The sequence below is a fragment of the Falco naumanni genome, chromosome 12 (genome assembly GCF_017639655.2).
Source record: "Falco naumanni isolate bFalNau1 chromosome 12, bFalNau1.pat, whole genome shotgun sequence".
In the NCBI taxonomy this organism is placed as follows: domain Eukaryota; kingdom Metazoa; phylum Chordata; class Aves; order Falconiformes; family Falconidae; genus Falco; species Falco naumanni.
Window position 1 is genome coordinate 6,419,782 of NC_054065.1, and position 18,474 is coordinate 6,438,255.

Genomic DNA, 18,474 nt, shown 5'->3' on the forward strand with positions numbered 1-18,474 from the left:
CAAGCTCAATCTGCAAAATATGCTCTCATGAGGAAAGAGGACTAGGAAAGGAGGAGGTTCTACCAAGGGCTTTCCTCAAAAAGACATCTTCCTCAAAGAAGAGCAGCAAGAACTGTGAGAGGGATATCCCTGGGGCAGATCAGATCAGGACAACAGGGGCAATGAGACAGCAAAATCCTGCAGCTATTCCATCTAAACTCTCCCAGTGCTGATACTTGGTGTTGCACGCCCTGGGCAATTCCTCCTGTGGTCAATGCATGGTTAACAAAACTCAGGAAATGCCAGACTCCCCAGAATTTGGCCATACTTAACTCAGCAGCACCTTCAGATTAATCTCTTTTGCAGGATGATTTTCCGGCCCCAAATAAGTGGTAGCTAAAGCAGTAACTCCAACAAATACCCATCTGTGACAAGCAGCTAACAGGAGCATCTTGCCACGGCTCCTGGCTGCCATGTCGTCATTCCCCCCCCCCCCCCCCAGGATGCTCCAGCAGCACCATCAGTGCCATAAGCCTCTTCCACAGGTCCTAGTTTGTTTCAGGGTTTCTGTTTGTTGGTGGGGTTTTTTTGTTGTTTGTTTTTTTTAAATGTAGACACTACTAGATATTTATAAGAGAGGAGAAAAAGCAACCAGCCAATTCCATGCATTCTTACATTGATATATCTTAAAACAATATGAAATCTTCACATTCATACTTTTCACTGCACAAGTAATTCTGAGATTATGAATCGCCAACAGATCTCCCTAAAACAGTGGTGTGTTAGAAGACAGCCCTACATTTATCTAGAAGTTGGTGGCGGGAAAAGCTCCCATGAGCAGAAAGGAAGTTTGGCATCTTAAACTGGATTAGCACCCAGCCCACATCTTTACATCACTCAAAGCATGAGAAAGGCTTTCCAGAGACCGAAAGCAACAGCTGCACTGAAGAATTAAATTTAAAATACATTTACTTTCAAAGTGGGTGAAAAACGTCTCTTAACTCCTAATCTTTCATACTGTGGACTTGAGTAAAACGGATGTTCTTTTCTGTTACGAAGTCATGCAATTTAATGCAATGCTTCCCAGCAGGCTGCATCCGTTTAAAATGTTTACATTACAAAATGTGTAACCACTCCCTCCTCCCCCTTAATTTTATCTAGAATTATGAATTTCCTTTAACATATCCTGAACAAATGAGGCTCAGAAAACCACCACCTTAAACTAGGACAATCTTCTGCATCCTTCAGGATACATCACACTTGGGAAATGCTGCATTTGTCGCTGCAGTCCACACAGGTATCAACAGCATAAGGAGGGAGAGGAGCCTGCAGGCAGAATTTAGGGCTGATGTGCGATTTGGGCCGTTTTCTGTGTTTCTGGCTGAAGCACCACAGTAAAATCCTCTGAAATGCTCAAAACATGGATAAGCAAAGAGTTCTGGAAGTGATTCAGAGCAAAGAGCACCCGAGCACACTCCTGGAGCAGGTCAAGACTTGCTGAGGCAAGGCAGCATCCCTGAAGCAAACCAGAGCCAAGCTTCTGGTTCGGAAAATTCAAATGATCACAGGGAAGCGTTAAGAGCAGGAACGAAGGAACACTGAAAAGCACATTTCAGGGTAATGTTTCCTCTAGGAGCGAATGCCATAAAATTTTCTTATTTCAGAAGAGGTCTGAATTTGGTAATGTTTGTAAAGAGAGATAAACAGTCCCTTACAAATCCCACTGAAGGGGTATATAAAAACAGTAAAGCAGACAAAGGTCAAATAGAAGCATATTTTTAGACAAATGGTAAATCACCCAAAATCCAAATTATGATCAGGAATTTTGAAAAGCAGCTTACTGCTACAACAGGCTACAGATAAACAGGTACTGCACAACTTTCTAGGGAAAAGTTTAACGATATGGTGCTGATTATAAAGGAATACAGAGCAGGGACAGTGCTGGATGTCAAAGAAATCTCAAAGCTACAGAGGAAAGTGAGCTAATGGTATCAGCACAACCCCAGTGAGTTCAACGCCATGCCCAATTCCAGGCAGCATGGCAGAGATGTCAGCACGGCTGCCTGAGCAGTGGCTGTGATCTGATCCTTTGGCTCTTCTGCTGTTCCTTCACAGGCAGAAAGAATGGAAAATCCCAATTAGTTCCATGTTGATTGGGCAATCACCTTGATGGCTTGTGGCTGTAGAGACTGAACCTTCTGACATCAGAAGTGACTGCTTCTCAGAGAAAAATACTTTTAAGATGTCAGTGTAAATTCAGCGCTGGGAAACACAAAGCGACTGACAGGGCAGAGACAGCAACCTTCACTTCGCAGGCACAGCAACAGTCTCTCCATTAACTTGAACATCAGGAAAAAATATCTTAAAAGCCTTTTTCGTAAGTTCCCTATAAACATCAACCTAATTTTCTGCAATAATTAAGATGAAAATATAAAGTCATGAACTGTTATGGGACAGAGAGGGGGAACAAAACCAACAAATAACCTGATGAGCTGGTACGTGTTGAAGCACCAACTCTGCTGAGGGCCAGGCTCTGGCTGCACCTGCCTGGGGCTTTGCTGCAGCTTGTTTAGCTGAACCAGCAATTTTTCTATCGACCAGGAGGCTTATCTTTGTACACAACTGTAATGCTTGTACAGAGAGTTAGTAACAGGCAGGTATTCTGCAGAGAATGAAATATTGATGATCCCCATGCGATCAGGTGGTGCAGAGGAATAGTGACACGGTGTGATACAGCAGCAGACTTCCAAGCAGGGGCACAGGATGCCACACAGAGGGGTGCGGGCATGGGAAGCTAGGAGAGGCGGCACAGGATGGTACTGGACACCCCACAGGGAACACTGCATAAACCCCATAAATATCTCACTAACAGCCAAATAAATGCAGACCTCAATAAAATTAGTTTTAATGGTAGCAGGGAGAATAAGGAACAAGTACCTGATATGCTTAAGATGCTCTACACACAGTAAGTACGGATACAGAATGCCAAGAATGCCAAATCTAAGAAAAAGCATGTAAAAAGCATGCTAGAAAACAGAAATAGATTTATTATCCCAAGCCGGTCCTAGAGCCCAGTGGAAGAAACCACCAACCTCCACCTCCAGCTTCCCCCAGCAAGAAAGAATAAATGCCACCAGCGGCACCGTGCTCCTCCTGAAGGCAGCACAGGACACTAATGATTCACTGCTTTTTTGTTGGTGTTGTTTTTAATATTAAGAGCAGTCAGAAGTAGAAGCAGAAATATTTTCTCAGAGAAGAGGTACTTGGAATTTACAGAAGGGTTGGTATGGCTAAATGGAGCTAAAAGCCCCTACAAGACAGCAATTTCCACCTGCAAAATTGGTCTGTGGTTGAATTTGAATTGAACCTCTGCTTCTTCTGGTCACATCTCAATTTCTGGGCAGACTTTGATGTACAGTACAGAAAGCCAGTCGCACCTGCAGGGAAGCCAAGAATGAAGAAAAAAAGAAAGCCAAAAAAAATTTACCCCTGTACCACCCCACTTTTTCCCAGGGAGCAGGCGAAGGGTGAGCAGAGAAAGGTGCACACAGGTTAGGGAATACGTGTTTAGCACCATTTAACTTACTGATGAAACTTCTTCTGTAGTGGGATTTTTCTGTAATAAGTAGAGCTGGACTAATAATAACCATTTAATTAGAGTTAAGATTTCAATTATACTAACCATACACTCTTAGCTTTGCAAATAAGATGCATTTCCTTTTGCTCATAAGATTTCAAGTGTAACGCTGTACTAGTTAGTGACTTGCAAACCAATGAAAATTTAAACTGAGAATTGGTGTTGTTGTCATGCTTGGGTTTTTTTTCAGAGGTTTTGTTTGTTTGTTTTTGTTTTGAGTTTTGGCTTTGTTTGTTTATTTTTTTAAGAAACTTCCTATATTTTAGCAAATTCCCTCATCTCCTTTCTCAGTTTTGGGACCAGGATACATTAAGCACCTCCATGCCAACAAACCAAGATACCTGCAAATGTACTCACACACACACCACCACCACCCCACCCCCTGCCTCTGGCAACAGAGCCCATAAACATTCCGATTCCTCCAGAACCTCAGATTTGATGGTGTCAAGGATGATGGTCAGAGCAGCAAGTCCAGAAATTTCCTTATTTTTCCAAACAGGACACAAACCCCAGTTCCCTGAGTCTTGCTTTCACTGGTCACAGAAGAAGAAGATAGAAACAGCAGTGAGTGCAAAAAGAGCAAAGAGATAAAAGTCAAAATAATTTCTTAACCCCAAAACCATTAGTGCAAAAACAGAGCACGCAATCAGGGATGAGAAGCAGGCTGCCAGTATACCAAGAATGAAGTTGTCTTTCAGGATGATATTTGGAATAGCATTCAAGGACTGAAGCTGAGAGATTAGTTAGCTATTTTATATAAGAAAGATTGCTAGATTGCTTGAATAATCAGTTTTTCTGATGTTGCCATGTCTTTTCATTTGTTAGTGTGGAGCATAATTGCTTCTTGTAAAGCTGAATGACTTTAAATTGATGGAAAGACAGTCATTGCAAAGATAATCTTGAACATTCCCAAAGTTGTAAGTTTAAAAATACAAGTTGAAATACCATGGAATAATTAATCTGGCAGCAGTCAATTAATTTGTCCCCCTTCTTTTGTTTCTTCCTTGCTACATGTTTTTAAGCTACACCAGTATGAACATCCACAGGAAACAAACAGCAGAAAAATAAATACATTTACCAAGATCAACCCCCTTGCTGGACCTGGAAACCTTCAGCAGAGTCAACACCAGTGATTAGGCCCAGATTACATTAAAACAAATTTGCCATGTCACTCCTAATAGTTCTGTTTGGCCTTGTCCCAAATTTTTTTGTTTGTTTTTACCCTCTCTCCAGACACCAACCAATGCCACAGACCTACCCTGGCTGGAGGGCCCCCCGTCACGCCTGCCATCTGCAGCAGATTGCTTGGGGCTTTGTCCGGCCACAGCCTGAAAACCTCCAAGGGGAAAAATGGAATCAGGTGAACCCCCACCTGCAAACTTCTACACGGAACTGCTATTCATAATACTCCTGAAAATCATGATTTTGCTACTGTGGCAATCAAAATGACTATTTCTCACCAGCTGACTGGGCCAGGCATTCTTCCTCTCCGTTTTACCTCTCCTTCCAAAATTCCTTGCTCTTCTATTTCTTTTCTCTCTAGCAAAGGGCTTCCCATATTCCTGAAGGCACCTACCACCCTCACAGCAAGAATTTTGCAGTTGGTATTTATAGACCAGGGTACTCGGTGATGCCTTTTATCTGAAAATGCAAAGCCACTCTCATTTCAACATGGAGCCCCTGCAGAGCCCATGGGGTGAGCCCTGCCAGCTGGGAGTGGGGAGAGAGCCCTGCCAGATAAAGGATGGAGGAAGGAAAGAGCAGAAGATACACCCACGTGCCGCCTTTGATCAACAAACAACTTCCAGCCACTAAAACTTAAGGGGGATTCAGGGTCGTTTCTTCTTCCTCGAGCGTGCTCTGCTCTGCTTTCAGCCTGCGGATGATGAGCGCGCTGCTGACAAAGATGACGCATCGGGGAAAGGAGATTTTAGTAACTGGAGCGGAGGAGAAGAGGCAGCAAGTGGTGAGAGGGGGAGGAAAAGGAGCCTATATAAAGCAGCAAAATTCAGAAACAGTCAATGCTTTCTCAGAAAAGAGAAATGTAAGGAGGAGAGAGCAAAGTTGGGGGAATTTGGAACTGCAGTTACATTACAAAAGCAAACTCAGACCCAGCCACACCCTGCAACAACACTCATCCCATAGATCAAACCCAAAACCAAGGTACACCCATCCCACCACCTTTCCCAAAAGTACAAGGGAGTTTTTAGGCCCCAATCCCACATCAGCACAAAACGTGGGAGTCCAGTGGCCTCCTGAGCTTTGAAATAGAAGAAAGGCATTTGCAGAATTACTGCACCAAGACTGAAGCTTTACTGGGCAGAGGCACCGGGATCAATAAAGCAAGGTAATCCACCAGGCATCCCCAGAAAAGCAACAAGCCCCACTACAGCTTCTGCTTTTCACATTGCACCAAATCAACTAAAGCATCACCAGATCTTCCAGCACAGCCTCCAGAAATGCGGAATTAGGGAAAGACTGAACTGTGGGAGCTGATAGACCCAGGAGCCCACCTGGCTGTACGTCTCATGCTGTAAGAAGCCGCGCTGCTCTGTGGGTCTCAAGACTCCTGTATCACTCAGTCAAGGAGCTGGAAGTTCCCACCAGTGGGTACTGAGAGATAATAAATGAAAAAACAACTGCTGCACCGTGCTCAACCTTGTGTATGAAACAGCATACATAATTAGAGCTGCCTGTATATGCAAAGGCTCAAAATTAAAAGTCAGCAACTTCTACTGTTACTTCTTGATTTTGGCAGGTCTCACTTTCCCACTTGGCATCCTTACGATGTCTTTGGTAAAGACCAAGATAATAGCCTTTATCATTGAGCAATTGTGGGTTTTGTAAACAAGCATGTCTGTACATCAGATAAATAATCTCGTGCCTGCTGTGCTTTTAATCTCTCTGTGACTGTGCAAAGAATCTACCAAAATCCTGTACGTCCCTTAACCCCTGCACTTTGACCTGCATCCCACCCACCCACAGAGCCTGCTACGCTTTGGCGCATCGTTCCTGCCAGTGGCTTCTTTTCTCATCCATTCACACAGTGTGCTTCCAAGGCTGGGTTTCATTGGCACAGATCCCCAATGTGCCTTCCCGAGCACATACAGTACTACTAGGGAAGCCATCATGACAGATAATAGCACACTTCTGCCAAGTACAGATCATCTTTAACTTACTTTTTCTTGAACTCCAAGTTTTTTTCTGCAATTTTTGAAATATAACTGACCACAGGTTCTCAAGGTCTGCCTTTAAGGGGTGCAGAAGTACTCCGGAGGAATCTCTCCTTGATCGAGGTGCTGATGTACACACCTCTGTTTAAGTGCAGAAGTCCAATTTAATCCAATTTGACTATTTATGCTAAACTCAAGGAACTGATGACCTGGTTAGTCCCTGGACTGAAATCCAGGACCACACAATTGGAAAACCTGCATATTCCCCTGTTGACCAAGCCACAGAACTCTCTTGGCCAGTGTTAGCCATGGGCAGCACCGATCACTACTGGCTGTCCAGGTCAGGGGAGAGCTCTGCCCTGTCCTGCCATGGCATGACGACCAACTCGCAGCAGCAGGGGCCCTGGCAGCCATCAAACATATAAGGACTCCTCGACAGGCTCCTCCATTCATAGTCTACTTTTTTACCTGCCCCAAAGTCAACTCTGCATTAGCTTTCTGTTTTCATCGTCAGCATTTCGCAGTAAGTACTCCCAGAAGCTATGCTACCCATCCCAAACGTCAGTGCCACTCAGATTTCCCCAGTCTAGGCACAACTGACTTTGCATGTAACTTCCTGAGAATCCCTTTCGCTGGAGCAGTTCAGTACAAATAGTAATCAGCACTCTACAACTTTTTTTAAAAAAAGCTACTTTAAACAGTTAATTAACTGAAAAGACTCACAGTCCAAATCCCCTCCTCCCAGGCTCCCCACCCACCCCCCTGCACACACCACAGACGTGCTGCTCACTCGCAAATTCCGAGCCATCAACTTCTACAGGAATGTGACTTGAACCAAAGTCTTGCCTGCGTAAGAAATGCAGCGCATTAAAAAATATGTGATTGCAAACGCCAGTAATCAGCTAATTCCCATTTCACACAGAATAACTGGGAAAAAGAGGCATGGCCTTTACATGGCCCCGCTGTGGATGGTAGCAAAGATTTACTAGCAAAGATTTACTAGTGAAGTCTCCTACTTCTAAAATTTTATTACTATTACATAATACGCTATCATGCATTTACTAGCACACTGTGAAGTGCTGCCATAAATATTTAAACTGCAGTGACAAAGTGAGTGAGTTGTCAGTTGCTTCTGTGTTTCTGGGTTTTGCTACTTGCTCTCTTGGGCCGATGGTGAAGAAAGTATTGCTGTGCAAAAAATAAAAGCACTATGCGTGAACCAGACTGGACACACATACCTGACTTCTAGTAAAGCAAAAGGGACTTAACTTTGTTATTAAAAGGTCTTTCTAAACTGGGGCCTCTTACGGTCATTCTCAGCAAGCTCAGCTTCATCAAGACAACTCCCCTCCCCAAACACTTGCCTGACCGCATTAGTTATTACATTTGATAGCTTTATAGTATTATTTGAAGCATGCTATTTACCCAGTTACACAAGACCCGGCAGCTTAGAGCCCGCTCTCTGCCTGGGCTGCAAATCTCTGCAACTACCTCCAAAATAGCCCAGATTTTGTGACCCATTAAGCTTAATCATAAACCCTTGGATTTATGTTCCGGGCTAGTGAGCAATGGCAGATCAAGGGCTAAGCGTTGATTTATCTGTGGGCCAAGGGAGATTGTTATTACTACAGTCTTACTTTTCTCATCATTTGCTGTGATGATTGCAATGCTTTGCTGTGTCATCATGGCAATTTTTAGTGTTATTTACATCAAAATCAATACTACACTTGGTCCTTTCACAGTGCTGGCACTGGTATTTCCTCTCCCAGCAGGACGGGAACACTGCCGCAGTGGTTTTCCATCCTGTGCCCAGCCTGAGCAGCAGATCCTGCTACAGACATGCTAACTCCAGATCTTCTTGATGGTATGGAAGGCAATGGTTTTCAACCTGCAAATACAGTTGGAGGTGGGGGAATGGCCTGGGAAGGAACCCTGCTCTGCTTTGCACCAGTTTTGTGCAATTGTGGTGCTTTACATGCAATGCCCACAGCGCCTGGACTGGAGTTAAATCCTGTTTCATGGTTCTTTAAATCCAGAACTATGAAAAAAGCAGCCGGTACTGCGGAGAGACACTACTCAGCATGGCCCAGTACCTGCTTTTATTATAAATCTCACTGTTTTAACAGTTCTGAAAATCCCGTGCGTCTGGAATCAGGGGATTGCAAGAAATGCTCCAATTCGCTCTCCAAACTTACTTTAAAAGGAAATAAAGAGAAAATTAAGTGACCTGTATTATAGGCAAAAGTCTTGAGAAATGGCCCATAAGGACCACAAATGTTCACGTAACTCAGTTTCACACTTGCCTGGCTTTAACACACTCATCATAAAGCCAGACCCTGCACATTTTAGAGCCTGACCTAAGGCTGGTTACTGGCTGCAGCAAGGGCAGGCAGGAACACCACGGAGCGGCAGAGCGAGAGACTGGGAAAGTGTTAAACGCTACCATGATATTAAGCTAATCGCACCTTAAAGTTACCTTCTTCAAAGATTATTACATCTCTTTGACTATGCTGTACAGGTATACCAATACTACTTAAGTAATACAGAAAAAGGATGGCAAAAGTAAACATTAAAGGGCAAATTTTCAGTAGCTCAAATTTACAGAGTGAAGCAGATATCTAATATAATAGAGGGAACTTGTCAGGAGAATGGTGCATTATCCAACCTTTGTCTTGACTGACAGCTTGACAGACTTTCACACATTTTAAAAAAAGCCCTTAAAAAGCATTACTTAGCAATTATCATCAATTTTCCCATTAAGTCCATAAAAAAAAAGTTGCAGTTTAATTACTAGCTAAATCAGGACAGTTGACTGTTTTTCTTTCTTACACAAGAGGTGGAAACCAAAAAGAAATAGCAAGATGCTGTTACATCAGTGAAAGATACCAAAGAGCAAAGTAAACAGGAAGAGACACTGTCTTGGAATTAAAATGGCAAAAGCAATGGAATGAGAACACCCAGAAGCCCTTTAACCCTCAGTTAAAGGTCCCTCACAAGTAGCAACATCAGGCTGTTGCACAAAGAAAATGCAGCAACAAAATACTGTGGGGACCAACTCCTACCAGATGCTGAGGCAAAAGTCAAAACACTTGTTTAAGCAGAAGTTTTATTATAAGTGTGAGCAACAGAGGGACTGGGTTTCTCATGTTAGACAGAGTCCCAGGCGTCTGTTGCACTGGTCATGTCCAAATTCAGACGGGATCGCCCAAGCAGCAGCCCTGGCTTTAACTTGAGCTCATTATAGCAAACCTTTCTCTCAGAAGGAAGCAGCCCTACTGGCTGGTGACATAGTCCATCCTCCTCTCCCCCGAAAGAGGGGAAAAATCCATTTATCTTTAGTCTGTTAAGTGATTGTAAGTCACTGTTCAGCTGGCAAAGCTCTGAATCAGTGTTTAAATTATTTACCTCAAAAGCCTTGTATTTCTCAAATACTTGAAAAAGCCCTACTTCCCCTCCCCGTGAATCCTGACAGAGCCAAGAGCTGGTCCTCAAAGAGGCTGTGTAGAGAAAGCACAGATGTGGGATAGATGTGGCATTTTTGGTCATTTTGGTATTTTATCTCCAATACAATGAAAAAGGAGGGACACTCTTGTGTCCACAATAAAAGCCTTGCCTCCGTAAAGCATTTCTCTTGCTTCCCAGGACAAGGACTTGACTCTCACCTTATTCAAGTGAAGGTTTCTTCTGTCCCACAGGAATAAATTCTCCATGGCATACCAGACACGTGGTCTTGCACGTGTTTCCCCTGAGCAGTCTTTAGGGTACATATTATGCCATCTGCTTTAAGCTGAGCCCTGCCATCAATACCCAATTTTGGCACGAGAGCTACTGGCAATAACTACTTTTATTCATTGCCAAGCCCTCCCTGACTTGCAGTGGGACTGGGCTCTTTCCACTGAGCCACACAAGTGTGGTTACAGACATCCACACACAGAATTTTTCTAATTTGTTTGCTTTTCTACTTCTCATCCTTCATTTACTGTCCTAAAAATGTCAGAACAGACAGCAAGAACTTAAAAGGCAATCACCACCTGCAACCATCATAGCAACATTAAACTATTTTGGCAGCCAGGCCTCTCTCAACACATGCTTATGGGGCCTATATCTTTCATGCTGGGAAGATGCAATATATTCCCTGGCTTTAGACTGCATCACTTCAAGCTCCTGCATAAAACATGGGAACACCCAGAGATTTCCTAGAGCAGCTGATGGCTTCGATTGCAGCCATCACCTTGCCACTGGACCACTTTCCAGTAACACTAAACTTGATGTTCCCAGCATAAAATCCCCGCAACATTGCTTCCCCAAACCTTGCTGGCACACCCTATGGTACAGATGATGCCTCCCTACCAGCCACCCCACTAACAGCACCACGCTCCACAAGCAACTCTTCCGTTAACACTTCAGTCTCAGCTGCAGCTCACCCTTTGATTATTCTTTCCCTGTGACACAAAGCAAATACAAAGAAGTTTTACTATTTGCAAAAGGAGTTCAGCACGAGCAACAGAGACACAACTTAATGTAGATTATTCTTTCCTGCATGCTTCAAAATCTGGGATAGAGGCACAGCTCAGGGCACATTTACTTTGTGCTCATCTTGCTCTCAGGAAAACCTTACCTCTTCAGCCTAGAAAATCACCCCTTTCTACAAAATACAAAACCAAATATCCTCCAAAGCCTAGGAGAAATGCAGCAAATGCGTTGCCTTTGGTGTCTTCACGTTCAAGGCAGAGACAAGTTTAAGAGATTTAAACCCAGGTTTCTGTTGCAAAGGCACAATTTGCTTAAACATTTTTTTCCCAACTATTCTGACATCTTTCTTACATTTCATGAAGAGTTCAGTAGGAATCCTTTTGAACCGTACCTCATTTCTACGTCCTTCAGTTGTATCTTAAGAGTTCTTCTGTGATTAGTGTGTAGAAGATTAATGAAAAATCTTCTAAATGTATTTATTTATGTGGCCCAAACAGCCCAATGAGGCATTAAATGTTGTTTTCATAATCCTGTAAAGCACCAAAAGCCTCCTGGGACACATCAAGCCTCTTCAGCTCAGGACCAGATAGTTTTATTTTTTCTCCCTGAAGGTACAGAACTAAACACCTGAAAGTGCTTTTCAGAAGCAATTATCATAATCCCTCCTGTTACCCAGAGGGAAGCAGTGGCACACAGAGGTTAAATAACTTCTTGGAGATGGCTCAGTGAGCAGCAGAGCCCGGATTAGAGCCACTGTGCCGCCTGATTTCCAGCCCCATGTTCAGACCAGTGCCTTAAATAGCTGCAGTGCAAGTAACGAGCTGTGCCCTCTATGCATGTGTCTAACTTGGGAAATGGGAAAGCTGGAGTTTAACTTAACGATACAAAAGTTTCTACGGAGAAACCCAGAAAAGAAATCTTACATTTTAACAATTATCACCTAAAGAACCTTTCTGAAGGCAGAGGGGAAAGCTGCTGCGCAGACGTTAACTGCCACCAGTTTGGGAAGAGTGAATTATTCACACACAGCAGAGCACGTTGCAATAAAAGGTTTAGAGGGGCTATCACCAGGATCCTCCTTGTGGCATTTATTCATTCCGGTTTTTGTGTGCTGGCATTTCTTTGGTTCTCTCCTTTGTCACCAGGGCTCTCTCCATGCCTCCCTTTCTGGAGTACCGTAACTGCTAGGAAAACGACTAAACTTTTGCTAAGGGAGGGACTTAAGTGACATTGCACATTTTTATTTATATTGTTATTTTGAATTATTATGTATTTCTATGGTCAGATCTGACACATGTGGGTTTCCTCCACCAGAGGTGACTGTATGTCTGCTTCCACTATTCCCTTACCTATAGCTGCAGCATCTCTTCACTTTCTCAGCTGCCTCCAGCAGGGACCAAAAATATAAAACACAGAAAAAAATAAAATCTCTATTGCTATTTTTGGCATCCAAGTTCTTTGCCTTAAACCTATTTTTGGAATAGCATCTTTGTTCAGCAAAATCAAAACTCCCACCCCTGAGACACCGGAGCAGCATGTCCTGCTGCAGGCAGAGCTGTTCGCTAGCGGCAAACTCTTAACTGCAGAACTAGCACACAGAGCAAAGCCAGGATAGCCCAGAAGAAAAATGATGGGAGCTGGGATTTCACTTTTGCTCTCCATCACGGCGTGCCCCAGAGCAAGTCAAGCCACTCCTCTCCCACACACTTTCGCCAGCTTCGCACTAGCACACAGCATACGCACAAACAGGATGGATGCACCTTTCACCATAAGCTCCCTAGGGTGAAAACACATCTTACTACATGTCCTTACAGCCTCCAGCCCTACTAGAACCCAAATTTTGGTGGTATGTAAGATAAAAGTATTAATTGGTATATACAGCTCGTGTTTTAATAACAGCTGTGCTTAGGGGATAAGAAAGGTCAGAAATAGGAAACAGCAGCCCAGCCTGTAAAAGAAGAAACGCTAAACTTGATGTACACATTTTTGTTTTGCTGGTTTGGTTTTAAAAGATACTCAAGCTGTCTGCTCTGAAATGTAATTATATCTTTGTACTTCCACCAAATGCACCTTCCAAAAGTGATAGCACTCATACACAGCCCAGAAAAAAAAAAATTAGTTGGAAAAGATGCAAAATAGCTGACTTCATATGTCGTGGCTGGCTCTGCACGACACAACAGCAGCACGCACTTCTCATGTCACTGCACTCACAGGCACTACTCGGAAAGGGATAATCCTAGAACCTTTAAGGCACAAAACTTGGCTCAAAGCCGACATTTTGTGCCAGGACTGCAAGACGGCTGCTTCTAAGAGGCATGGCTAAACCACACAAAAGCCAACTGCCGCGACAGGTCTTAGCCCCAAAGTCCAGCCAGAGCCCTGCCCTCGAGTTGTTTCTCTCCACGGTAGAAGGGGAAAAAGAAAAAGAAGAAACCAGGAGGAAAAAAAAAGAAAAAGAAGAAACCAGGAGGAAAAAAAAAGAAAAAGAAGAAACCAGGAGGAAAAAAAAAGAAAAAGAAGAAACCAGGAGGAAAAAAAAGAAAAAGAAGAAACCAGGAGGAAAAAAAAGAAAAAGAAGAAACCAGGAGGAAAAAAAAGAAAAAGAAGAAACCAGGAGGAAAAAAAAGAAAAAGAAGAAACCAGGAGGAAAAAAAGAAAAAGAAGAAACCAGGAGGAAAAAAAGAAGAAAAAGAAAAAAGAAAAAAGGCTAAACATTTATTTTGATAGAAAATATTTTGTTTTCTTGGTTGTGGGGACAGCCCTCCAAATGCAATACCGAGCCCTGCTGGGCTTGGTGACAGACAGGCTGGAACACCAGCACTTAGAGCAAGTCCCCAGTGAGTCCCTGTGGCCTAAGTGATTAAAGGCTTAATTAGAGTTACCTGAACATTAAGTATCATTAGAGTGCAGTGAAGTTTGCTCTAAGGGGGGTTGGTTACCTTTTAAATGGCCTCATAACTAACTGGGTTTTGTGCACAGCCATTCACATTTTTGAAACATTCCAGTTTTCAGCTTTTTTCCTTTGATAATGAAGCCAATGCAGTTGTGCTGCGCATCAGGCAGCACTCTGACACACCTCATCGCCAGCCAAAGCTGAATTTAATGGGGGAAGTCTTAAAAATATCAAGCTTGGTGTCTAGAAAGAAGGAAGATACCCTATGAAGTTCCTACTGAGAGAGAGACAAACCCTTGTCAGACACCTGAGAAGCTACAAAGGAGGACACCGTAAGAACTGAGGCTCTATTGGTTGTGTCACCCATTTTCTGAGCAAATAGTTGTATAAAACACCATTCATGCTTCAAATTGCTATTGGGAGCAGTAAGATCATATGGAAATGTTTAATAGGTTAGAATTAACGGGGAAAAAAAGTATAGTTCAAAGATGGTCTGAAGCATTTGCCCTCCAGGTGTGAGGGACATCAACCACATGAAGTTTCCACCATGGTGTTTCTGGTTTTACCTGCCTGCAGTCACCGACCATCCCACCTTCATGGCAGAGGGTTCACCAAAACCTGAGGAAGCCTGGCCAAACCCGGCAGCAGACCCCACGGACCAACTCTACTCCCTTCAGCGAGAAGCAAAGCAGAGACAGACCCAGAAACACCTCCAGGATGGCCAAACAGCATCACAATTCAGAGATGCGAACACCAGGAACAGGATAACCCCAAGAGGTATTTAAGCAAGAGTTTGGAGGGGGGGGGGGTGGTGTCAGCTTTATGCATATTTCAGAAACTCTTCAACTGCTGGTACCCACAAACACCTGTTAGCAGTTTCAACACATGCCAAGTGGCAGGCTTCTGTTTGTAGCTTTTGAAAAGTAAACCGGTAAAACCGGAGTGAATTTATGTATTTGAACAAGTAGATGCCAAACACTTTAGATTCTTAATTGGAGCAGCTTCAAAGGAGTAATTGGATTTAAGTGTCAAATGTGAGTGTGATCCGAAAGGAAGAGCAGAGATGCAGGCACTCTTCAGCTCTGGTTTTCTTCTTTTTTCTACACCTTCCTGCAACAGCATAGTACCCCTGACAGGTCTGTGCCAGTGCCACTTCTTGGGCTTCAGCCACGTGAGCTGGCATCCTCCTTGAACTCAGCTTTAAACCCCAATTATGTGCCCCAACTGATGTCAAACAGAACAGTTTGCCTCCTGTATTTCAGTAGCAAATCTGGGGTCACAGGTGATGCCAATGAGGTAAGGCAAAACTCCTAACTGTTGTTAACTAGCACCATGGGGGGCATTTGGTTCTGATTGACAGCAGGTGTTGACACTAACAAGCAAATTTCTTGCAAAGCATTTTACTTTCAAAATATTAGTTTTTGAGGTAGTAGTTGCCAAAATAAATTCCTTTGGCAAATAATAACTGGGACATAAAATGTTTAGCAAGAACTTTGCTTGCTACACATTTCCATTTTAGGATCAGCCACCGGGATGCTGAGATTTCACTGAAATCCACACATTCACCTACTGCGAGTATTCATGATTGATGAAGACGTCCGGGGGGGGAGGGAAATAAAAGCCACAGGGAAGCAAATACGGGTGCCAAAGTAACAAGGGAATCGAATGAGCAATGGGATTTATTAGGTCTAGGTCTGCAGGGGGTTGCCAAGGGGATTTGCTGATGGCTTACAACAGGCTTCTCCACAACAGGACTGCCACAGTCTCCTATACATGCCATCGCTTCTCTGCACAGACAGGACTCCTCTGAAGCCCTCTGCTAAGTACGGTTTAACAGTCACTACAGCTGAATGACACACATGCACGCAGTGACCAGTAAAGACTCACTTTCTTAGAATAAGGCTAAAAAGCTTCTGCACAAAGGGGAGGCAGGACTATGGCAGATGGGTCTAAAAATCTTCGGATGAAAATTAATCTCTACTAGAAAGTGCAGTTTCACCTGGATCAAAACCATCTGGAGAAGTGTTTTAAGCAGGAGAAAGAAGGAAGTTTAGCTTCAATACTCCCAACATAACAGCGAGTCTTCATCTCAGTTCAAATCATTGTTTTATTCAGTTTATCTCCAACTAATACATTTGATGGCACAGAAGAAAAAAATCCACACTGAACAAAGACCTTCCATCAACGTGAAACAAGCTGTAACTGAAAAACCATAACTAAATGACAGAAACAGCCAGGAAAGTAAACTGCAATGAGTAACTCCCAAGGCTTTACCCAGCCCAGCAGCAGCTCCAAAACCAGTGCCCTGCCCCACACTGCCCAGGTCCCCCTCATCCACACCTGCAAACAGGGAGAGCAGCTGCTCATCATGAGGTGATCAATTCATTAGCAATTGCCAGGCAGCACAAACAGCAACACTTCGGCACAAAGAAAGGAGCTACGCAAAGGGCCATTTTGCAAACCTCAAACTGGAACAGAAAAGCTTCTAGAGCTTCTGCTTAACCTCGCTCCCGGTGGGGGGGCAGATGGCCAAGGAGCCCCACAAGCAGCACTAAACCCACCTTCAGCATCAGAAACACCATCCTGAGCAGACAGCCAGAGCAATTCCCCAACACTTCCAGACGCATCCTCCACGCAACAAGAGGTCCATCCCCACCAGCAGCAGTGATGCTCACAGCCATCAACAGCGGCTTTTGCGCAAGGCAAGAGAGCGTGGCTCCCTACTTCAGTTCTAAGCAACGTTATTTAAAGTTTCACGGTACAACAGAAGCAATAAATTAGGAGCGATGATCCCCTAAATGCTGTCTAGGCAGCACGAACCACAGAGATCTCTCTAAACACAGGTACCAACTCTCTACATTCATTTTGCAAATGCTAAAGCATCTAAAAAAAAAATTGTAAAATGAAGGGAAAGGCTGCCAGCAGGGTGGTCTCAGTGCTGGCCCTTCTGGAGTTTGTGGGAATTCTATTCCAAACGGCAACGACAACCTATTTGGTCTAACACGGAACGTTTGGGAAGAAAAAATATTTCCATTGTTTCTTTACATTAACAGAGGGTTGGCGTGTAACAAAGAGGAAGAAAGGCTGCCTGCACGCTGCTGGCGGGCTGGTAAGAAATCTCAGGGTCTGATCGATACCAAGAAGAAAACCCTCAGCTCTGCTGTGAGGCTCGAGTGCTACCCGAGCGCGGCAGTCACTGTGCGGATCCTTTTCTTTAGCCACGAAGATCGGAGGCTAATGAACGCCAAAAGAAGGGAGTCGACCGCAGGCATTTCTGACCCTTGAGATGTAAAAAAAAAAAAAAAAAAAGCAGTACGAGCAGAGGTGTACAGGCACATGCATGAGCGTTGCCAGCGGCGGCTGTACAACCCGCTGGGCACCTGCTTGCTGGGCGAAGCCCTCAGAGCACACGATATTCCCTGAAAGTTGGGAGCAACTTCTCGTGGAAAAAAACCCGACAAAACATCAAAATGCCTTTTTTATAAAAAAAAGCCATTGTTGTAGGCACCCCCAGCAAGGTATTTAAAGGAAAGCAGCCCACGCCGCCCCCTCGGAAGACCTGCCGGCGAGGAGCCCGGGAACCGCCGGCTCTCCCGGCGCCAGCCTCCCGCAGCGGCTCTGCCCGCCCGGCACAGGTGGCGGGGGGATGCCCGGCCCCCGCCTTTGTCTCCCGGCCGCTGCCGGCCAGCTCCGGCCCCGCCGCGCCGGGCACCGGCCGCCAGCACGGGCGGGCGGCACCTGAGCCCCCGGGAGCGCCGCGCCCGCCCGCGGCCCCGCAAGGTCGAGCCTTCCCGCCGCTCCGCGCCGCTGCCGCGCCCCCCGCGCCCCGCTCCGCCGCCCCTACCTCGGCCGCCGCCGTCACGCCGCCCCCAGCGCCATGTTCCCGCGCCGGCTACATCCGGGCCGCGGCCCCGCTCCCCTCCGCGCCGGCCGCCCCGCACGGCCCCTCACGGCACGGCCCCTCACGGCGCGGCCCGCAGGTGCCGCCGCCCGCGCGCCGAGCCAGGGCGGGGCACGGCTCCGCCCCCGCGCGGGCTGGGCCGCCAGCAGCGCCCGCCCCGCCCCGCCCGGCGCGTGCCTGCCGCGGTGGCGCGGGCTGCGCGGGCCCGCTCCGGCGCGAGGAGCAGCAGCTGCGCCCCGGCCCTCAACGGCCGCCCCGGCCCTCAACGGCCGCCCCGGCGCCGCGCGCCCGCCAGCCCGCGCCGAGCCTGCACCCGCCCGCCCGCTCCTGCAGCAGCCGGTGCACCGACGCACCAACTTGTGCGCCCGGCCACGCGTGCGCCACCCCACCCACCCGGCCACGCGTGCACCCGCCCGTC

The 18,474-nt window shown here is 45.6% G+C and overlaps 1 protein-coding gene across 3 annotated transcripts in view; it reads right to left on the reverse strand.

Annotated features, from left to right (window-relative positions):
* The window catches only part of PAK5 (p21 (RAC1) activated kinase 5), a 96,245-nt gene extending 78,115 nt beyond the window's left edge, over positions 1-18,130 (reverse strand). For all 3 annotated transcript variants that reach the window (XM_040612079.1, XM_040612078.1, XM_040612076.1), the window contains exon 1: positions 18,000-18,130. The gene's annotated coding sequence lies outside the window, so the exon portion shown is untranslated. The remainder of the gene's footprint in view (positions 1-17,999) is intronic.
* Positions 18,131-18,474: the final 344 nt, after the last annotated feature.